At 39.6% G+C, this 24,476-nt stretch overlaps 1 protein-coding gene across 6 annotated transcripts in view; it reads right to left on the bottom strand.

Annotated features, from left to right (window-relative positions):
• Nucleotides 1–24,476, bottom strand: part of LOC106038647 (bifunctional heparan sulfate N-deacetylase/N-sulfotransferase 3) — a 491,131-nt gene that overhangs the window by 115,036 nt on the left and 351,619 nt on the right. For all 6 annotated transcript variants that reach the window (XR_010831310.1, XR_010831312.1, XR_010831311.1 and 3 more), the window contains exon 7: nt 802–1,063. The gene's annotated coding sequence lies outside the window, so the exon portion shown is untranslated. The remainder of the gene's footprint in view (nt 1–801; nt 1,064–24,476) is intronic.

The raw sequence follows: 24,476 nt of genomic DNA, 5'->3' as shown, positions 1-24,476 counted from the left end.
GCTGGGATCCTAATGCAGCCCAGGATACTATCAGCATTCTTGTCAGCAAGAGCACATTGCTGGGTCATGTTCAACCTGATGTCCACCAGGACCCCCAGGTCCTTTTCTGCAAAACTGCTTTCTGGCCAGCATGTGCCAGCGCCTGTTCCTCCCCAGGCGCAGGACTTTGCACTTCTTGAGCTGCAGGAGGTTTCCGTCAGCCCACTTCTCTCCGCCTGCTGAGGTCCCTCTACAGACATACCACATGCATTCAAATATGAATTCCCTTACTTCCCATTAATGGGTGCCTTCAGTATATGTGAACGCAGGTCATTTCAGCATGAATTAACTAAACTTGGGAAAAATAAAATGCTTTGTACACACAAGCCTTCAGTCACATATTGAAATATGTAAATTAAGAACTGAAATGCCTTTCAGTATCTGGCCTTTAATCCTTAGTGTGAATATCTGTCCTGTTTCTGATAAATTGGCCATTTTCAAGCTAATTACTTTGAAAATTATACCTTAATGAATTCCTATCTATATAAATCACATCACGTTCTGACAGCACTGCTGACTACTTATGTCTTACATACACATAGATATGTGTGCTCACTTACACAGACATGGAAGTTGGTAATTCCAATTAAGCTCTTTTTCCTTGAATATTATAGTGGAAAAAAATACCAAAAAAAAAGTGTTTGAGAACCTCCAGCAACAGTTCCATCTGGGTTTAGCTTGGCTTTTTAGTTATCCCCTATCTGGAACATTTTAAACCTGTTTTCTTGCAGCAAAGAAAGACTTAAAAAAGAGGTGGCCTACCTTCCCTGGTGATATCCTCAGCTTTTTGCCTTACTGCTGGCCTCTGCACATGCATGATCTCTTCCACAGTCAAATTTTTCTTCACATTCAAATCTTCCCACAGCGCTTCCTCCTTCTGTATAATCAGCAATCTTTCTCAAATGTACTGAGTCCTATCTTGTCTGGTGGTCTTCTCTCTTTCAGGCTCTCACTCTGAGAAATGGTTCTGACCATTGGATGTCTGTTAAGTCTGCAAATGATCTCTTGGTCCTTCAAAGTCCTCCTGAAATCAGTGGAAAATTTAGGTATTTTTGTTATGGTTGTCATTAATACAACTCCCTCCACAAATTTCTCTTTCTAAGATACACGGATTGATTACTTTGGGCATCATTCCATAAACCAGGAAAAGGTAATTGGTTGGGGAGTTACACATAAAAACAACAGTTTTCAATTACTAAAGAAATACTTTTTCTAGTCCTGCCATTTCAAAGATTGGGTACATCTTTTATCCAAACACTAATTATTGTTTGTATTATTTTTGTTTACATTTTCTTGCAGGGAGCCATTACAGTGACATAGATATTTGACAACAAAGACAACCTAGGTAATTGCCTGTTATTAGTAATTGTATGGTTGCTTTTTTAAGCTATTAGAAGTTCTACTAGCCAAAATGTAAAGTTATTCTAGATTCATAATGCTCTTGGATTAATCAGAAACTAGATTTAAAATCAAATCTAATAAATACTCAATCTCAACAATACTTAAAATACTTTAAATCTCTAAGTAAATGCAAATATTAACTAATGAGTCCTTACAGGGTATTTTTGTCATGAGTGTTGATATCAATATTGCTGTACGCATACTTGACATAGAAGATTAGTCCATGAAATTGCCCAGGATTGGGCAGTGGCTCATCAACGTTATGACTGGAAGTCAGAAGTTTTTGACTCAGGGCTGAGTTCAGAGCACCACATCCTATCACACTGTATTATAACTGACGTTGTCTGAAGCCAGGGAATGCTTTTCCGTGTCAAAACACAAAGACCTAATTTCTCCTCTTGGTTAAACTGAAATACTTGTTTACAAGTTGCATCCATATAATGACAAGAAAAATGTGGTCTTTTCCAACCTTAATGATTCTATGATTCCATGATAAGCAGTCAAAAATGTAATTGACTAAGAGGCTATCTCAGAGGAAAAAAAACCACAAGTTCAAGATAATAATCATAGAATCATAGAATCATTAAGCTTGGAAAAAGACCTCCACGATCATCTGGTCCAACCATTCCCCTACCCCTGTATTTTCCAATGCCCTTCATTTCTGAAGTGATTAAAGATTATTCGGTAGCAAACAACATGGGAAACCAGCCATACTTATGCAATTTCTCTAAAACATCACTAGCTTTGAGATAGAAAATACATCTATCATTTCTCTGCAGTAGTTTCTATTTCATTTTCAAGACCTTGCCCTGAAGAATCCTACTATTTGCATGCATTGTAATAATATCTTTTAAACAGTTGAAGGCAAGCTGCTAATTACACGCTGTTGGTGATGACTGCTTGGCAGTGGAAAAGCATTTCTATCTCTAGGCTTAGAATAAACCATTGTTATAAATATGTTTTGTTCCATTTTAATCAGGGTACTGAAACAGTTGTCTTTTTTTGTAGAATGATAAAATAGCAAGCTTTGGAATTCAAGAAGCTGAAGAAATCATTAGGTATTTCTGTTCTGAGATACTGCTCAAGTTACATGCCATGTAAAGTGTAAGACAGATTCATTAATGAGGAGGACTAAGTATGTTCTGTCGTAATACTCCAGGAAATTAGCATTATGAAAAGAGAGGACAGACTTCCTTCCATTATTTCAGATTCATAAGTTTCAAGTTAAAAATATTAAAAAATATCAGTGCAGATTCAGAATGTATTAATGTAAGTTAGCTGTTTTGATTATATGTCAATTTGATTGAAAGCTCCTTAGTAATATCGAAATTGGATAGAGGAAATTGATAATGGGGATGGAAAAGAATTAAAGAGAAACCAAGCTGTTATAAGCACAATCAGCACTCTAAAGTATCTTTGTCCTTTTAAAGCAATATGTAATTAAAGCTTCTGTTAATAATTGATTTTAGGATATGTAAGAAAATAGGACAAATTCTGGGCTCAGAAGAACTTGCTTTATTACCCTACAAACAACTCCCAACAATAAAGAAAGTCCTAAAAAAAATCTTTTAATTTGCAAAACGGAAAAAGAACTAAATTGATACACCCAGTTCTTCAGTCCAGCAATAATCCAAACTCTTCCAAAAGCAGAATCTCAGCTGGAAAAATCATCATAATTTCATCTTTGATTTCCCTCAGCAAATGTAACTTTGAGACCAAGGCTAATTTAGCTTTTTTTTTTTTTTTTTTTTAAAGAACAGAACCATCCTTCAGCACTGCCTTCAACTTCCACATGACCTTCACATTTTTCTATATAAATAAATTCCTTTTGCCTTCTGTGTTCCTTGAACATGCAACACCTAAAACACAGCCTAGTTTCCCTGTGCCCTTGGAGGCAGCAAACAAAGAGCAATAAACAGAGGAGTTTGCACGGGAATTGTAGGTTATTGAGAATGCAAGGTAACGCATTGCAGGATCAATGACATGAATGTCTGCTATAAACTGGGAGTTCATCAATTGGAAATCACTGAGGTGAGAAAGGACACGGGTACTAGTCAAAGTCAGAGAATGTCTATCAACTGCCAAAGTGATGTGTCTGTGAAAAATAAGAAAATACCGCAGAATTGCCTACAGAGGAAAAGAGATGGAAATGTTGAAAGTGTTGATGCTATTGCATAAGGCTGCAATAAGTCCTCATCTGGAATGCTGTTTAAAGTTCAGAAAGAGTAATTCAAAGTGGGAGAGGTGGAGAGAAGAGCTGCTACCATGAGCAGGGGAACATGCCCTGTCTTATGACAAGCAAGGTGAAGGATGAGATTTGATGTAGATGCTGCATGTGAGGGAAGGGATAAACAAAGAAGTGTAACTAACCATTCTTTAAGATGAAAGAGACTTTTGGCATACAAATAATTGCATAAAAACTGTGCACATAGTTAGGGCGGAAATTAGAAGAAAGTTTTAAATCATCAGAATGAAGCAAACTGATTCTATGAAAAGCGAGGGCAAAAAATGTAGCTAACTTTAACATGGAGCTTGAGAGACTACAGGACATTATTCATAAGAGTGGTAGATTCGACTTGATGACTTAAGAGGATCTTATCAATCAATAACCCTATATTTTTTATTATGCTGGCATCAACAACAACTAGAACATTGACAATAAATCCTCATCTTTGACATCTGGAGTTGCTATCAGCTGACACAGCTGCGGTATTTTCTTTGGCACATTGATTGTTTCAGGCTGTCTGTAGGCACTAGTAAAAAAAAGCACCTGCATTCTGTTCACGTGAATATGAACATCACCTTCCTAGTCATAATTTTTTAATGAAAGCTTGCATTCTGGAGCATAAGATGTTAGCCTCCAGGGAAACGTATTAGGTTGTCACCTGTCCCAGAAGTCAACAGCTAGAAAAAAGAAAAGAGAGAGAAAAACTGAAGTTCTGGAACAAAAGTGAATGTTTTCCTGCCTTCAGTTCTTGCAAAATATGAAATGGACTAAAATATCAGATATGCTGGTAGGACTTTTATTTTTGTCATATTTTGATATAATCATCATGAATTACACTAATAGGTTGACCATATGTAATCATGCACCATGTGCAGAGATCTTAATTACCCAGTTCATCAAATAAGGATAAGGATATATAATATCCTATAATATCCTATATAAGGATATATAATATCCTATAATAAGGATAATAATAAGGATAGCACATATCATCCAGAGTATTATCCTATATTGTAATATCTGATACCACATGAACACCATATGGGAGAGGGATTTAGAAAAGGTTACAGGCTAATAAGAGTATTTTATTCCACTCATAAAACTCAAGAGAAACAGTTCTTTGCGAAGATCCAGAGACCATAATTACATGCAAAAAGTTAAGTTACCTTAAATGTAAATGCTAACCCAGAAACAGTGAAGATTAAAATTAAAAGCTGATATTTCCCATTGTTATTAGTGCTGCACTGCATTAGATGTTGTGCAAATACATGAAAAAGGTGGTTCTAGTCACAATGAGTTTAATTCTACCTTTCAGTCTGTGTTTTTCTAGAGAAGAAATTGTAGCAGGTTTAAGCTAGCAGCTGGTGGTCATATAATAGCACTGAATTATAGTGCTTTAAAATACCATGAATGTTGTATGTTATTCCCTATGAACTTTTCTAGGGGCTTTGCCTAGAAAATGATTCTTCAGTATAGCCCCAAATGTCAGATTTACCATTTAATTCTATTTACCTTAATGTGCCACACCCCATGGGCATCCCGCCTTGTCTTAGATTATAAACTCCACTGGACGTGGATGCAGAAAGAGCTACAAGAAGGAAGCTGACACATAAAATCCAGATATGGCTCATTGCCCATTATTTGCCCATTAAGTTGTATTGGGTTTATGTGGCAAGGTTTTGGTAGCGGGGGGCTGCAGGGGTGGCCTCTGTGAGCAGAGTCCAGCAGCTGCCCCACATCAGAGCAGAGCCAGCTCCAGCCAGCTCCAAAAGGGACCCGCTGCTGGCCAGAGCTGGCCAGAGAGTGACGCTGGTTGGGCCTCTGGGAGAGCAGATTGAAGAAAGGGGAAAAAAATGCTGTGCAACAGCAGCTGGGAGAGAGGAGAGAGAACCAGCCCAGCAGCCCCCAAGGTCAATGCAGCAGGAGGCAGGAGGTGCTCCAGGCACACAGCAGAAGTTCCCCTGCAGCCTGTGGAGAGGCCCCTGGTGGAGCAGGCTGTCCCCCTGCACCCACGGGTCCCACACGGAGCAGATCTCCACGCTGCAGCCCGTGGAGGAGCCCCCGGTGGAGCAGGTGGATGTGGCCTGGAGGAGGCTGCGGCCCATGGAGAGCCCCTGCAGGAGCAGGCCCCGGGCCGGAGCTGCAGCCCGTGGAGAGGAGCCCACGCAGGAGCAGGGGGTCTGGGGGGAGCTGCCACCCGTGGGGGACCCGTGCTGGAGCAGTTTGCTCCTGGGGGATGGACCCCGTGGTACGGAGCCGTGTGGGAGCAGTTCTTGAAGAGCTGCTGCCTGTGGGCAGCCCCTGCATGCTGGGTTTGGGAAGGACGGCATCCCATGGGAGGGACCCCACGGGGAGTAGGGGCAGAGAGGGACCGTGAGGGAGCGGTGGAGATGAAGTGTCAGGGACTGACCGCAGCCCCCATTCCCTGTTCCCCTGAGCTGCTCGTGGGGAGGAGGTAGAGGAGTGTGGGTGTGGGGAAGGCGTTCTTAGGTTGCTTTCAGTTCCTTAGTGTTCTAGTCTGCTAGTGATAGGCAGTTACATTAATCTCCGTATGCTGAGTCTGTTTTGCCTGTGACAGTAATTGGTGAGTGATCTCCCTGTCCTTCTCTCAACCTTTGAGCCTTTTTTCATCATATTTTCTCCCCACTTCTTTGAGGAGAGAAAGTGAGAGAGAGGTGTGGAGGAGCTTAGCTAGCCATCAGTGTGACACCACCACAGAAGTGTCACACACTTTATGTTACATATACTAACAGCAAGTGATACTACTGTCATTCTTCAGTTCAGCAGGGGGAGCACAACCAGCATCTCCGTTGCATGACAACACTACGGCGGTTCTGTAATACTATGCTGTATGCTCCAACACAATTTATTTTTTAAAGTCTTGGTCCTGCAAACCAATCAAGCATACACTGAACGGCACCCATAGGAGTGGGCTCTGCATGACTTCAGATTAAGAGGACTGGATTCAGCTACTGAGTCGGCCCCTTCCCTCCTCCCTAGCGATGCCTCAGGCTTACATGCCTGGGCAAGGAATTGACATGATTTGCAGCACTGCCATGAGAGTACAAATAATTCTGGTATACCAATAAGGGACGTATGGGTTGGGTCAGGGGGCTAATGTCTCCTCCCATGGCTGTAGAGGGCTGAAGCACATTCAGGGTGGCATGCTGTATCGCTGCATCCCCTGCTTCTGGGCTTAAATGAAGGCTGGGTTTTGGTGATGGCTGCTGTGGGGCTGGTTTGCTCTGCAGGACCTACCAGCATAGTGGGCTGGAAAGGGCTGCGAGTACATGGGAGACAGTCTGCCCCTTCAAGGAAAACAAACGTATCGCTATCAACTGAAGAATGAGTTCAAACAAAAATAGCAAGCTACTTACAAGTCTTGTACTTCCTCAAGTATTATTCTCCCACCGCAGTGAAAGCCCTGATTAATTCTCAAAGCCTCTTCTCTTCAAGAGGCACTTCAGAAGGGCTAGATTACCAAAGCCAGGCGGGCCTGCAATGTGATCACAAGGAGCACATGCACTTCTCTGTGTGCTAGGCAGTGCCATTTGCTACTGGTGTGAGTAGGGCAGAGCTCAGATATAAACTGATGTGAGGCAGCCACGGTGTTCTCCTACCAGTGAAGGGGACATCGGCAAAGCAGCTACATCCTCATCTCTCAGAATCTCCCTGCCTCTTTGGGGAATTGTCCCTTCTCCCTTGGTTTCCTTTTCTACCAGCACGCTATCCCCATGGCCTGAAGTGAAGTTTCCTCTTCAAAAGGGCTGCAGATAGGTAAGGATCTTAGACAGACAGTAAGGGAAAGGATTCAGTTTTTCCCCTTTTCTTTCCTTTCCCTTTCTTTTCCTGCCTCCCTTCTTGATTTCTCTCATTTTTTTTTTCCCTTTTCCCTTTTCCCTTTTCCCTTCCCTTCCCCCTTTCCCTCTTTCCCTCTTTTTTCATTTTTTAATTTTTTCCCCCAGGAGCCAGAGATAAATAAGGTCTACATGTTCAAAACAAAACCACACATTATACAGAACTACAATAATATTGATATCAGCAAGGATATTATTAGATGAAAAAAAAGACAAAATCTACTCTGTAGTAGTGGTGCTCCAAAAATACACAGAAGGATTGTCAACTTTTATATGCCAATTTACACAAATGTATATTTAGCATCTGTTAGTCCCTATTAAAACTTCTAAGCTATCTGATTAGCAATCCTTGGCTTTAGAGGCTGTCAGTGATACTGCACTGTGATAAATCTCACCATGGTGACTGACCTTCCCCTCCCTTTCTCCTCCATTTCATTTACTTTCCATATAAATCAGATCCGGAAGTTTTATAATTTTAGTAATATCAATATAACATCCTAAAACTGAATGTCCGTAGGCTAGAGGACAGGTTGTAATTTTCCAGCATAAGAAAAAGGTACAGTAGAACAACTGGAAGTGTTAGTAATTGTGCATCTCTACCGTTGGGATGTTTGGAGGCTAATTACTGATATCTCTGCTTCTCATTCTGTTCAGTGGATGGGCCTGATCCCCCTGTTCAATTGAATGGCCTTCAGTCTCAAGAACACAATGGTTTGCTATGGTCATAGACATGTTGGTAAAGCTTGAAGGTTTCCTGAATCTAAATATTCAGTCTATTGGTCTCCTTCGTGTTTCAGACAAATAATCTTGTGATAACATTTATCTTGTGAACTTTTCCCCTGATACAGTACTCAACTGGAGCAAAGAGGCAAAATACCTCTTTGGTTTTAAGATTATTAAATGCCATAAGGCACACAGGAAACATGAGGCACACTGAGTTTAAATAAAAAGCCCAAGTTCACGACGTCCGAGTGGCAGAGTCAGAGGATCAACTAAAGGGCTCCGATTCCTATTGATGTGCTTCCACCGCAACACATTTTTGTTTAAGATATTTTTCATAGAGTTGCACTACCCTACCCCTACCAAGCCCACTTAGACTGTACATGGCACTGTTTTGAAATGAATTAACTGGCTAGAAGTAGCCTTTTTAGTCTTCTAGATGCTATTTGCCATTTGAAGCTCGCTCCTGATTGCACGCTGGTGGAGGTGTATGTTTTGCCTGTAGCACAGGAGGATACTCCTTTATCTTAACACTGCAATATTTCTTCTCTTTGACATGAACAGTGTCCAAAGTACTCTAATCCCATACACGAACTGTACAAATAGAACAAACAAGGAATGATTTATGCATACTTTACTGTGCTCTATATCTTATTAGATGAAGACGAATTACTGGATAGGGACACATTCTTCTGAAAAATCCATCTTTGTAGATTTCTAGTGCTCAATCTTGTGTCTTCTGAAAATGTATTTTAGCATGCTGCTGCTATTTTCCATTTGGTGATCTCTGCTGTGCAATGCACGCTACATGTGGCCCTGAAGGAGTCCTGAAATAGGCTCCATTGCTAGCAGGCTGCCATAGCTGCAAGATGCAGCTCTTTGCCTCACTTACAAACGATGCTGCTGTTGTGTTCTATGACAGATGTCATTTCCCAATTTCTGCCAGCTGTTGATGATGTTATTTAAGCAAAGGAATTAATCCTCTCCTTCTCTCCCTCCATCATTATTATAGACACAGTACTCTCTGCCTTTGTAGACACTTCAGAGACAAATCTGACAATTTACATACAGATCAATAATTTAGCTTTGTTGCTATTTGACAGAAAGCCTAGAGCTTGCATCTTGTGAAAAGTCATGCATAACTATCGTATGTAATTTATGATTTTTTTCTATGGAAAACTTGTATTTGAAAAAGCACATATTGTTGATATGTGTTAATTTGGTATCAAAAAAGGCCCAAAGCAGTTTGCACTGAACTCACTGGACAGGTGTATTAGCTCTTGCTCAAACCAACAAAGCAGTAAATTAACAACATATAAGCTATATTTTCCTTCTCCTTTTGTTTTCTTCATTTTTCAAAATGAAGCAAACTCAAATTTAATGTCTCCTCCCACAGTATGTTACTTTGTACCCATGTACATACTGAGTAAAATAGATTTTCAAGCTCCTTCTTCCAAAAGAAACATACTGACAGCATTCATGCGAGACAAGCTGCATCACAGTTTTTAATAAATCAGTCTTTATATAAGCATTTTCAGAAATCTTCTAGAATTGGTGAAGTAACAAAGACTGCCCACTACCTCTTAGTTCTCAGGCTGGCATATTGCAATACTTTTCAGTAGTTTTCAAATTTCCATTAATATTTTAGAATGAGATCTGGGGTATTACTGTTACTATTGTGTGAATATACACACCCAAAGACAAAATAATTACCCAGGCATTCTCTGTCTACTGAGGAGAATATCAAGGGAGAGATGCAGTGATGGTCCAGGAACAAAGCAGAGACTGAAAGGCCAGAGGAAGAACAGCTAGAAGCAGTGCTTGCATTGCAGACAGGTGTCCTGGCTTGTCGCCCTTTGCACACATCGCACTCCCCAAAGTGGAGTGACTCATTATACTCAGATAGAAGGCAAGGAACCACCTCAGTTGAACCCAAGAAATCAAACCCACCTACATCGATAGCAGCCATGTATGTAATATAAATAGTCCCCCAGACAGATGGTGGATCAACAGTATGATACAAAGCTGTAATAGAGAACAGCATTAGGAAGGGACAAAAGGACACGCTGCAGCCTGGCAAGGCAGGCAAAACCAGGTACCTGCCTGGAGTTTTAATATTTCTTTCAAAAAATAGCTGTCTGTGCTCAGAAACACTCCAAACAGTGAAGCATATGGATACTCTCCTAGTATTGTGCTGTGTTGATATTAATTGTTACGAAATATACTTAAAACACAGTGTTGGACTGCTAAGAAGTCCAGTGGTGACCACTGCTTTAAAGCTAGTTTTGAGACTACACATTTCTACACTACACTAGACTACACTAACACATTTCTGCCTAGCTATGCAATGGATTGCCTGAGGCTAGCGAAGAATTTCCCTATGCCAAACAGAAAAATGTTTTGTAGAGATTTTTAATTACAGTCCATGTTCTTATTTTACTCCATCTTCTTCTTATTATTTTTTTCTTTTAACTTACACACTGTTTATGAAAGAGAAGATTTTCAGCAAGTGAATCTTTTTGTACTTCTCACTTCCCACTTGCTGAAATAATGGAGAGGCAAACCTGTACGTCTCAGTTTGCAAGAGGCAGTACTCTGTGGTTGCAGGGTCACAGGTAGCAGCAAGTGGGTAGCTACCTGTTCGTTTGCTGTGTCCCAGCTAAGACAGAACTAGCTGTGGTGGTGCTGGTTATTCTCTCTGCCAAAGCCATCCATTGGGAACTGAACAGGGAATTCTCACTTCACAAAAGCCACTGAATAGCAATTACAGGAGGTTTATTATGAATTCCTTGTGCATAGAAAGCTACCACTGACTTAAGAGGATTTTTTTGTGTACCAGGAAATGTAGGAACAGGTCTCAGATGGTGGCGATTTCCAACTGGTGTGGACACAAGCCAGCTTGAAATAGCAGCTCCAGAAGCAAAAAAAAAAAAAACTGTGAGCATAACTATGTCCTTAAGGCACCTTGTTATATTGGTCTTCATTTTAAAAATAATGAATTGCATCCCTTTCCCTACCCCTTTAAATCAAAAGTATAGCATTTTTCCATCTGATCAAAAGGTTGCAAAGGCTGCATTCTCAACATAATCTACTGAGTGTGATGACAACTCCAGTATTCTTCAAAGAAGTTATATGACTATTGTGCTATAGACTGCAGAGAAAATTCCCCTTACATTTTGCAGTAGATGTTCCCTGGTGCAGCATTTTTTCTTTCAGCCTTAATTGAACTTTGAAGCATTCGCTTGTTCCTGTTGTTGTCCGTGCAAGCTTTTCATTTTTCTTTTTTGAATTAGATGCACCATTTACAGTATACCTTCCACCAGAACAGAAATCCAACTTTACATAACAGATGACAATACAAATTTTAAATCAAGGCAAGAGTTAGTATAATGCAGTGTTAATTTTATTATGGCAGCCAGAATATGACTTTTTTTTTATAGCCCTAGTCATTAACAAACACAGTACATTAGTTTTACGTTTTGAAATCAGGTGGTTGCCATGAGCTTTGTCTTTAAAACTATTTTACAAAAACAAAGAAGAAAAAACCTCATACTTATTCAAGAGCTGGGAAATTGTCACCACGTTGAAAATGCAGCTCCTTCTGCATTAAAGTGACAGGTAAGTAGTATTCTTATAGGAGAGCCGGGATAAGTTAAAACACATTAACCCCCCTGCCACCTCATGTTCAAATGGTCATGGACAAAATAGGTGTTTAAATTATACTGCCTGTTCAGTTTGATTCATTTCTTCAACTGCTGACCAAAAGCAGTAGGATTTCACAAGTGATCTCTCTTCCGGTATTAGTAATTGCGCATTTTCTGAACTGCCACTTGGTACTTTAATTTTGTACAAAAGGGAGGAGTGCTCTGACTACTAGCTGGGGTCCTGGGTTTACTGAAACTTTGTGTGAGCTCTCCAGTGGGTATTCAGTGATCACTCAATGCCCAAGGTCAATGCAAGAACTCAGCTTTATTCTGTGCCCTCTTCCAACTGACTGTGCATAATAGCAACAGTTTCACATGTGTAGACAGGCTGGAAAATGTAAAGTACGAGAAAAAGGACAAACTAGAAAGGCATCTGTGTTCAGAAGGATGCCTTTTTAAAGTCACAGCATCCAACAGTACTTCTTCCTTTCCAAACCAAAATTACTGACAAGAGCAATTGAGAGCTAACAGTTAACTAAGACGAAGGTGTACATACAAACAACTTTATGGTGACCTGCAGGCATACTTGTACTGATAACTTTCAGTTACGCAACGTGTTATTCAGATCTCCTTACCATAAAAAATGCAATGTTATTTCCCAGAGAAATAGCCAGAGTACCCTAAGTATCAGATACAAATGAAACAGAAGTCTGAGGAGAAAGCTTCTCTGTCAGCATGTGCTGTTTGTGCAAGAACGCCTGTATGGTTTTCAGAAGATACCTGCCAGAATCGTTCTGCAACATCCAGGATGGAAACACACCTGGCATTGGCCATCTCCCCAAATGCCACTCTCCCTGTGGGTGGTGGAAAACATTGCCTTTTGACACTTCTATTACTTTGAAACTGTCTCATTTTCCCTCTGTAACAGCCAGCACAACCCACTCTCTACTTGGGCTGGGATTGCCAATGAAATCAATCTACCCAGGTACTCTTCTGGGCTATCAGGCCAAGATGAACATCATAAGGATCTCAACTATGGATCCACGACTCATCAATTAGCCTCTTGTGAATGAGGTGAAGGACTTCATACATTTTTCACCAGAAAATACACAATCTTTTCTTTGATACTATTACAAGGCAGCAGTGTTACTGTATATAAGGTGCATCTGTTCAAAAATGCTCCTTCTGTATGCTTCATGACATGCAGTTCTCCTCCAACATTTACAGGAGTTGCTTTGTTAGCTTCTTGCACCTGGCTTAATGAAAGCTAATAAAAACATCAGGTGCTCCAGTACCATCTTTTTCATAAAGTTTCTGTGCAGCTGTCACCCACTGCTTCCAGATAGAGTAAACTCCCCATCGTTACTCCACAGTTTTCCAAAAATTCACTGAATTTTCTCATTCTTTTTTAGCTTTTATACAATATAGTGCACAATAAAGCACTACGTGGTGCTTAAATTGATTGAAAAACATCTAATAAGCCTTATCCAAATATTGCTGCATAACAAAACCTTTCCTGTACTCTAGTCAGTCTGTGAGACTGAAGTTCAGTCTTAAAGGCTCATTTTTATTATCTTCTCTAACAAGAGAAATCCTGGAAGAGAATTTCTTCAGAAGGAGCAGAATCTATCTCCAGGATGCTGCTGAATTTCATTTACCTGTATGAGAAGATATTCTGATTTTCTTAGTGGGATTTCCAGCTAGTAGGGTATATTATTACACTTTCTATTCCTCTTTTAAATGCGGCTGATAAGACTCAAAAATATGATGCTTGGATGCAGATATAAGGGGTCATAAAGTGACAGAAGTAAGCAAATTCAGAATAGCGGGGATCCAGTGATACTGGGTCTGTTCAGTGAAAGAAGATTGTACTGCTGGGATAGACTCAATGAAAAGATTTAAGTAGGTAATCCTAAAGTTATTGAAGGGGGGAATCCATAATGACCCTTGAGAGTTGTGAGAGCCAGAAGAAAAATGTGCTGGTTGGGAATGTTGCTGTGGTTCTCTTGGAGTCGATCGCATTCAGCCTACCAATAACAGAACTTAAACTTCGCTACCTTTTCCTCCAGTTCTCTAACACACAAATTACCTTATCTGAGACACATTTCTATATGAATGGAGTTTAAGGGAATTTAAGAGAACAGCAAGGGATCTAACATGCATATGCATGCATTTAAGACATTACCTCTATAAAATTGGTAGGTAGAAACCTTGTTGACCTACTGGAACCTGCACCTCCGTCCCACTCGCTACTGATGGGCCAGGTCACACTTTGTATAAAAGTAGTAATAGAAAGCAAAAGCAGAATGCCCAAAGCAAACCAGAGCATACCTATGGAGTATCTGCTGCACCTCTTGTGTGAGGAATGGCTGAGAGAGCTGGGACTGTTTTGCCTAGAGGAGAGAAGGCTCAGGGAGGAGTCCTCAATGTGTACAAATATCTGAAGGGATGGTGTAACAAGATGGACCCAGGCTCTTCTCAGTGGTGCCCAGTGACAGGACAAGAGGCCATCTGCACAAATTGGAGAAAAGGAGGTTCCCTCTGAACACTAGGAAGCACTTCTTTATTGAGTGGGTGATGGAGGTTGTAGAGTCTCCATCCCTGGAAATCTTCAAAAGCTTCCTGGACATGGGCAGCCTAGGCAACCTGCTCTGGGTGACCCTGCTGGAGCAAGCGGGGTTGGACCAGATGACCTCCAGAGATCCCTTCCAACCTCACCCATTCTGTGATTCTGTGAAGCAAAAGGATTTTACTCTATACTTCCTGCTGCAGTGAGGAATTCTGCCCCAAATGTCTTAAATTCAATTCTTAAAGTTTCTCAGTTTCTCTTATAGTCTCTGGTGAGATGTCTGACTTGCTTGAGAACAAATCAGTTCTCTCATTCTCTCCATACACTCTTTAGTTTTTCTTACATTATCTTGCTCCTGTAGACCTTATTCAATGAGGCAAAACCTCCACTGATTTTAATGATAATATTGCTGTAATAATTACTCTATGTATGAACCCTGGAAAACCATAAAACTTTTCCTTTGTTTTCTCAAATTGCATTTTTAGAGGAAAATCACCTATGGTGCTTCCTGCAGTTTGTTTATGCTTCACAGCGTAGGAATATACAACTTACAACTCTTTTACTGCAAAGCCGTTTGCTCTGCTGGTAGATATGATTAAAAACAAAAACTACATGAATTTAGACTGGTGTTATGTCAGCAGTCATACAGCTTCTGTGCTCTCAGGTATGGGTGGGATTCTGATGTACCGAGTTAACAGCACTAGCCAACCTTGGCAACTGCTGAATGTTACAAGTTGCTTTGGTTTAATAGCAGACTGTAGTGCTGAGGATAAGTACCAAATGTATTACCAGCAGATACACAGACACATTCTCTGAGGCACAGAAGATGTTCTTACAGGAATGTTCTGCTCTGCTTAGTACAGTTTTCTTGGTCTGTAACTTTTAGACTATGCTGAGACTGGAAATAATTCAAAAGCTAGAAAAAAAACACCCAACTCGTTTCAGAGAAGCTTGCAGTCATTTCCAAAGAAAACTCATTAGTTTTCTATCCTTGAGACCAAGGAGCATGTCTTTTTTTTCTGTTAAACCTGAAAGAATTATGGAACACAGGCACAAGTATATGTCATGATGCTAATGAAGTTTTTCCTTAGTTTCAATTCACTGTATGCAGAAGCAATCAGACTGGATTACATTCAGTGGAAAAAAAAAAAAACAAACCAAAAACAACAACAAAAAAACCAAACCAACACTAAAAACCACAAACCAAAACCCCAAACCCAAACCAACCCCAAATCCTATTTGCCTATTCTCTTGATCTTCATTATTCACATAATTTGAAATTGGGCACTGCTCTTTTTGGTTGACACTTGACCTATATTCAAGAAACGAAGCCTGAAGAATAGTCCACTGCAAAAAATGAAATGAGATTACTACTATGGTCTTATTATTATGAGTATTATGAGAGTCTTTGTTCTTATTCATGAATATATATATGTATCTGTCCTTAAAATTAATTTATTTCATGTCACTCTTTTGGGGAAAAGTCTGTGGGAATGGCATACCTGGGAATGTGGCTGTGAAAAAACTCCTGCTTTTCCTAAGCAAGTTAAGAAAATTAACTGTTTTGAAGGTCAAAAAGCTATTTATCCTGGTTTTATTGTTAATATAAACAAAGGAATGTGCATTCTACATAAGATGCAGAGTGACAGAGATGACACGTATAACTGATTCTTATATATACAATTCAGAGTTAAGGTCAATATAGAGAGATTTACAAAATACCAACTTTATTTTTGTTCAATACCCTTGTGCTTTCATGCCTTGCAGAGAGATGCAATCAGTTTTTGTATTCATGTGATAAGTATGTGCACTGTGGTATTTCCTTTGTTGCACAGTACAAAATTCTACCTCTCCAACTTGTTAGCATGTTGGGATGGGCTCCTGCTATGAGTGAGTGGAGACGGTGTCTCTAAGATACATTGGCTGTGTGAAGAAGAATAAGAAAGGAACAAAAACTACAAACTTCATTAAGATGATAAATGTGAAGGGTTGGTGATTTATGCATATGGCCAGTTTTTTATTGTTGTTGTTGTTTTGTTTTGTTTTTTACTCAAAGCCAGGAATATTCTTCTATAGGCTGCATGAACAAGGTACAGAATGAGGACTTTGCAGAAAATGAGAAAACAGAACATATGACCATCTCTTCAAAAGAGATGTCTCTCGATACCTTAAGCATTTTGCCTTACCCATACTAAACATGACAGCAAACCTTCTTTAAGTAACAAGTTGATGAAATGCTTGTGTTTAAACTCATAGCAAGGTTAGAGTTAGCAAAGAATCTTGGTGTAGAAATATTGGAACACTTTATCCTAATAGTTATTGCCAAAATTATTTCCTGTAAGCCCTTGACATTGAACCCCCTCACTTTGTTAACTGCTGGACAAACACAGAATAAAAATGATTCTCTCTACTGAAGAATACAAATATCACGGAAGAGATGGATACAGACAGACCAAGGGCACACAAAGAAACTTGTCTGAAGTGATTTTAGTGCTTTCAAGCCATGCAGGCAAAATTAAGGACAAAATAACTGGGGGAGATGAAGTAGGAGGATCACAAAAGTTGGGGGACTCTGGGCTGAGGAAGCTAAGGTGAAGGTCAGTTGGGTTTTGAAGACCAATAAGAAGCTGGAGAGAATTTAAATACCAGTGGGATTTCAATATTGCTCTCCTTCCTCAGGAAACCAGCCTGATTTTGAAACATCTCTGCTCCTAGGATCCTCTCCCAACTCCCATTCAATCCTTTATGCAGCCATCTGTAATAGGGCATCCCTGCCCCATCTTCTCCTCCCAGCAAGAGCTGCGTTCTTGCCTCTTTCCTTGTGGCTGTGTTAAGTGGAGGCAGGAACTACAGAAGGAAGCAGGATGGCCATGTCTAACCGTGCAGAGGAAAAGCAGGGTCTGGTTGCTTAAGAAACAGTTGCTTTTCAAACAGGTAAGTCCCCTGCCTCCTCCAGCATGGGCAGAATGGCTCATTGCTGCTGCCATTAGCCTGTTGCCCCAGGGAAACCGCCTACCTTGTCCTAACCCACAGCTGGTCCTGTGTCTGAATTATAATCATGGAAATTGAAATGCGTTACATTAATATTTCTAGTGGTTTGTAATAGCCAATCACTGGATTCTGTACCAGCAACTGCATAGGTCCACACAATGTACACAGAATAGGGAAAAAGAATTTACACCTTCTGCACAAGATCTGAGCTTGTGGTCACCTGCTCCAGTCACTGGTAGTATGTTCACCCACAGAAATAAGAAACACTCTTTCTGAGGCATCAGGATGAACAGGCTGTGTTGTACTTAATTTACACTATGCATTAGAGGTACTGCATAATCATTCAAATGCCTTTCAGATATCCTGCAAATAAGACTTACCATCACAAGAACTTCAATTGCATGAAGCTATATATCTTCTTAGACCTAATAAAAATAAATTTGAATAAACAAGCATTTACATAGGGTGAAAATATACAAATCAATGGAAGAAACAATCTTTTCATCCCCGAAATCCTAACTCTGACATGCACTGACATTTATCTATGGTATTTCCTTCAATTGTGCTCATTAAAATTGGACTACAGTTACTTGTAGCCTTGCAAGGTGTTAAAATGCAAAAAAAAAAAAAAAAAAAAAAAGTACTTTTGAGAGCAGTTAATTTGGAATTAAATTAGTTTCTTCACAGATCAGAAGAAAAGTACATAGCAGAATCTTATTGAATTAAACCAGCATGCTTTGCTATGTAAGAAAGAGCAAAGGACAACGAGACATTACTCCTCACAGAATTGCAAAGTTATACCCCCAATCAAATCCGATCAAGAAAAAAGGAATATGAAAAAAAAATCTGTTCTGATGACTTGTTTTGGATGGACTGGTGTGCCAAAAAGAGTAGTCCTACACGCAGGCCTCATTCAAATTGTCAGGCATTTTTCCACTGACTTCAGCAAGGGTCTTACTTGTCTAAAAGGCTCCACAACCCCCATGGGCTAAGTCTGTTGTAACTTGATGATGCATGAGGAAAAATAAATCATTGGACTAAACACTGGTAGTCATTTGAGGAGCAGTCATCTTGACCCTTCCAGGTCCAGTTTGAGAACAGGAAAGTATACCAACGTATTGGAATTATTTCCCTACATGTATTTCAAAGGAGTTATTTTTTCCAAACTGGCAGAAAATGTGAGAGAAATGGGTTGGGAAGAAAATTTATAAAGAAAAATATGAATAAAATGTATTTTAAATCAAAACTGTGCTATAAATGGAGAGGATTGCAGGCAACTTCTGCTTCAGAAATACAGGCGACAATAAAAATAAAGCCTAGTTCTAAGCATGGAATACCCAAGGAATAGACAGATGTCAATAAAATTACAGGCTAAAAAGTATAGAAATTTCATACGGGTTGTTAAAGAAACAAAGATTAAAATGCACGGTGACCAGAGGGCAGATAAGTACTGCTGTTACTAGAGATGCAGAACAGATGGAAGTACATCATAAATATTCTTTTGAACTTTGAAAAAAACAGGATGGTGCACCAATATCATCTGAGAACAGGTGCTTTCCAGTCCATCAGTAGCTAAGAGGATGCTACACCACAACCAAGAGGAATAAATGCATTTTATTCAGATCTAGACTATTTTATTCATAACTCTAAAATTTTGGCTTGTTAATTTTTATTGATATTAATTTTTAATACATGCTGTAATATCAGTGCATAGGTAGGATATAAAGGTACCAAAATCTTGTGCCAGTATTTTAAAGCCTTTGCATGGTACACTCTGCAAATACAGTGACTCCATATAAAAAGCACAGTTTGGTGAAAATCAAGTCAGGTGAATTGCCTTTTGGCAATTGGGGCATCTGAGCTGCAGCTGCAAGCAAAAAAGGGTTATGGCATACAGCTGTTCAGATAAGCCATCAGAGTGACTCCCTCAAATATGTACAGGAGACTTATCAGCAAAGGAAGACAGAAGACTTGAAGTTTAACTTAAGAGTGACTACCTAGATAAAGAAAAGTTGGATGTAGCAATGTTCTACAACAAATCAAAACTGGGGGAGAGAAGGAGGCTATAGGGCGCAAAGGAATCAGAATCTATAGGCAGTAAAAGCAACTTAATAAAATAGGTACGGAGAGACATGATTAGTTACACTTTTGATTTAACAAAAGATTGACAGTTTTGTTTTTCAAATTCAGAGAAATAAAAACTGACTGTAAGTCCAAATAATCTCTTTGGTTAAAAACATGGAGATAGACAAAAATGCATTTACTTATACTCCTCTGAACAAGGCCCCTGTGTTTTGAGCTGCAAAGAAAATTAATGACTTAATTTTTACCTTCATCCCTACTGGAGAAAAGCAAGCAAACAAAGCAGTGTTAGCTAAGGATTCAGCTGGTTATAAAAGTAGACACGAGTCAGATCTGCATAAAACTGTTGAATACTCATGTGCTCGTGGGGGCAGAAGGGTTGCTGAGCGAGACCCAGAAGAGCTGTATGGAGAACAAGGTAGCTGTTTAACAGTGAGCACAGAACTTAACATGGACTGAAAAGGAGTGGACAAGTGGGATAACCATACACCAACGTATTGCAAGATGAAACAAGTCCATGGCTGATGGTGCTGGACCACTTGGTTCAGTGTACAGACAGAACCAAAACAGAGCACGAGATTCTGAGTCAAGGTGGGAGAAAAGGACACAGGTAAATGTATGCATCTGGCCTGACATATGTTTTGGCTTTACTCTGTGGAAAGAAGATACATCTTCTAAAGAAATGTCACAAAGAACAAGTGATAAATAATGAATAAAGATTCTGCATTGTTTATTTATAGAATATCAAGAGCATCCTGCTAGATGCATTTTCAATTATCATTCATTCTGCAAAGCCTGACTGATTGCTTTAACCTTGATTTTAAGACAGATGTAACAGTAATGTGCAAGCATATTGATATATCCATGGTTTCAAGGAAAGAATGGTGAAAAGTGTATTTATAAAGCAGTAAAGTCATATTAAAAGTGCTATGCAATAAAAATACTTTGTAGGCAGCATCTGGGAAAAGGGTATTCACAAACCAATAATAACCTATTAAAACTAATGTGCAATAAAAGCCTGCTATAGAGAATTTGTAATAGTTTTCAGATCAGGGCTCTGGAAATAGGTTTTTGACCTTTCCTAGTATTGCTAGCTTTAAGTTGACACTTCAGGTATTACTCAGGAAGCACCCAGAAAACAGCTTGGTTTAAGAAATGAGTTTTTTTTCCCCATTAATCAAAAAAAACACTTGCAAATGTGGTCCATTAAACAGTTATGCAGCAAGTAACCTTATTCAAAAAAAAAGTACTCCTGAATCTAACAGAACTTTCCTGAGGAATAACAGAATGAATGTCTGCTTCAAAAAACAGGGGCTTCATATAGCACATTGTCCTCTTTTCACAAATGGTACAGTCCTATACCCAAACTGCAGTCAGAGTCACAGTACTTAAGAATAAATAATGATTTGGGATATTTTCTGGCAGCTAAACAAGCAAATAAACTTGTGAATTGACCCAAAACAATTCTTAGCTTTTATCACCCTGTCCTGGTTTCAGTTAGGACAGAGTTAATTTTCCTCCTAGTAGCTGGTAGGGTGCTATGTTTTGGATTAGGATGAGAAGAGCGCTGATAACACGCTGATGTTTTAATTGTTGCAGAGCAGTACTTACACCAAGCCAAGGACTTTTCGGCTTCTCGCTCTGTCCTGCCAGCGAGCAGGCTAGGGGTGCAGCAGGAGCTGGGAGGGGACAGACCCAGGACAGCTGACCCAAACTGGCCAAAGGGGTATTCCATACCATATGGGGTCATGCTAAACAATATATAGGGGTGGCTGGTCGGGGTGGGGGGCCGGCTGCTCGGGAATAGGCTGGGCATCGGTCAGCGGGTGGTGAGCAATTGCATTGTGCATCACTTGTTTGTACATATTATTATTATTATTATTTTATTATTTTATTATTTTCCTGTCTTAATAAACTGTCTTTATCTCAACTCACCGGCTTCACTTTCCCGTTTCTCTCCCCCATCCCAGAGAGGGAGGGGACAGGGTGAGCGAACGGCTGTGTGGTGTTTAGCTGCCAGCAGGGTTAAACCACAACACACCCAACTGACTCTGCTATTATATTTTCAATTCTTCATTGTTTTAAAGAGACAATAAATGTAATCTGATGATATAAATCTGAAATGAAGAACATTTTTCATATTTTGTTTTCAGAGCTTCAGAATTTCATTTTTTGGATAAACAATCTGCTGAGCTCAGTGCCAATTTACACAGATAGGAGGGCATGTTTTTAGAGAATCAATTACTTGATTACAATTTGAACCACCTTTGTTACATTTCTGACTCTTTCCTATAGCGGGGATCATCTAAAATCCACTGAAGTTGATCGTAATCTTTGAGTGTCAGTGAGCGAATGTCAAATTCCCCACTGCTCCGATACTGTTATGCTAAGGCAACTTGATACAGAAACGCACAAAAAATGAAATGTAAGCACTGGAAAGTAAAATTAATGTTTGTTAGAACTGCAGTGGCTTTAATTGAGGCTATTCTGCAATTGTAAACAACCCTTTTTCAGGGTAGATGCAAAACAGCATACTCAAAAAGATTAGGGTTCTGTGAAGCTCCAGGACTCTATTCAGGATATAAAAACCAGCAAGAAAACAGGAAGAAATGTGGTTCAAGCTGGATTCTGTAGTGACACAGATACAGAGGAAGCCGCTGGGCTGGGTACCAGACAAGTGACTTCATGAGGGACCACATTCCACTGCCATCCGCCTCTCCTGTGCCCGCTTGCAGGAAACGGAAGGCTGAAGGGTGCCCCCCAGCCCTCCTGGTACAAAACCCATGTGAAAGCTCTCAGGACATTATGGACACCAGTGTAAATGAGAGCAGCACTTGACCATGCATTAGTGCCTTTAAGGAGACCAGAGGACAGACAGACATTCACCTGCCTGACAGATTTTGCATCCTATGGAAAGAGATCTAGGCTCTGTGTTCTGCAACCCAAGGGTAAATCTTTCTGGGGGTCTTCCTGAATCCCAGATAACATTTTTTTTCTCTGTACATGAGATTTTTCCAGATTTGTTAAACTAGAGCAAAACTCACCACCACTACCGCAGATGTGTCGTGCTCCTTGTACAGCTGGTCCTATTAGCTCCTGTGGATTATTTACCCTAACATAATGTCTTAGCCCTGAACCAAACCCTGGAAATTCACACATATTCAGTATACCATTATAAGATCCTTCATTTAGTTCTTTACCAGAAACTCATCTCATGTACATTACATACATGAATATGCGGGCCTCATGTTTTAAACATCTGAAAAAGCCAATTAAGCTTGTCCCTGATCCTGTCGTTTCTTTCTTTTATATTAAGGCTTCTTTATCGTTGAGATCCCTAAATGGGCTATGTCTCCAACAACAGTAACATAAAAACAAGGAGCTGAATTTTATTCCTCTTGCATAATTAGCTTCCAGTATGGCACTTACAAAGACTCCCTTCTTATGTAAAATAAGTAAGAAGGATTAAAAGAGCAAGGGTTGTATTTTACTTTCACTTATCAGCTGTGGCTCACAGTTCTTCCATGAACTGTATTATCTAATTAAAAAAACACTCAATGTCATGTTGCTCATTCAGGCTCTATGGAAAGCTGTTCTCCTTCTGAGGACAGGCATCACAAGAAATGTACTGTGATAAGTGACAGAAATGGCAGGGAAGGATAAATCCAAAATGAGACAAAGGCAATAGAAAAATATTCTTCCAAAGTGACTCTGCTTATGTTAGTGGAGATTTATATTGAGGTGATGGGATCAAAATTTGGATTGGGATCTCTTTTCTTTTTTTCTGTGAAAGGAAAAAAGAAGTGTAAACTAGATATGCATACAGGCTCTTCTTCACTGCAGAATAAGAATTGAGGAAAAGTTAGAGATAAGCAAATACAGCTCTTGAAAGAGCACTTATCTTGAGCCTCTCGACTACTGACATTTCTGCAAAGCTTTGTGGAATGGGCTCCCTAGCATAATTTGGGCTATGGCAGCCCAAAGTAAAGAAGCGAGCAAAAATTCAATGTTTACATCTTATTTTTTTGTGCAGTTTGTAAACTTAAGAAAAAGCTAGTCATGGAAAACATTTAATTCCTATTTACTTCACTTGAAAGAGATTGCCAATGTCTAAGCATATTTTTCTTGAGGAAAGAAAATATATTTTGGGCATTGGAGGGGTTGCAGATTATTATTTGAGCAGGTTGTTAGCATCTGCTTTTACCTGGTCACTTCTTGAGGAGGTCCTTACCCCTGAATCTACAGGGGGTCACTATATGAACGAGCCCTCCGTTCAAGGGATTATCACAGCTCAGCCCAACATGCGTCTGTGCCTCATTAAAATTAAGCACATACTCAAGTACTTCCCTGAACTAATGCATCTTAACAGGCTTTGGCTCAGGACACATTTCAGAGCTACAAGAAGGGCTGAAAATAAAGTACTGGGATGATATTTGAGTGTGTTTTTTTTTTTTTTAAACTCAATTTGTAATTTATTTATTTATTTTTTCCTACAGGGAACCAGGGAGTTTATTAGTGTAAAGGGATCGTTCTGGCATTTGTGCATTCATCTCTTTATACTGAATCAGAGCATGTCAGCCTTGGTCTTAAATGATAATACTGGTGATTGCAATTTTTTACTCTTGAGATGATTTCTAGATGATCATGCTTAAAATTCTTTTCTAAAAAATTGTGAAGTGGGGAGGAAGGAGGAAGTTTTCCATCAGAATACAAAGAGAAATGATTGCTCTTCTCCAGGACTAAAGTATGAACTGAATACATTTAAAAGCAATGTAGTGGTTCAGGCCTCTATTTTTCTTAATTATTTCTGTTCTCACAAGAAAATCACAATGGTTTGATTGAAAATAATAATTAAGAAAGTTGCTGTTGTGTTTCACATCACAAGAAATTAATCTCTGTTTTCATCAGTCAGCAGGAGTGAAACTTACCCATGCAGCATCTTAGAA

Source organism: Anser cygnoides, chromosome 4 (assembly GCF_040182565.1).
Source record: "Anser cygnoides isolate HZ-2024a breed goose chromosome 4, Taihu_goose_T2T_genome, whole genome shotgun sequence".
Lineage (NCBI taxonomy): Eukaryota > Metazoa > Chordata > Aves > Anseriformes > Anatidae > Anser > Anser cygnoides.
The sequence above is the reverse complement of the archived record's forward strand: the minus strand, read 5'-3'. Positions and strand labels throughout refer to the sequence as shown.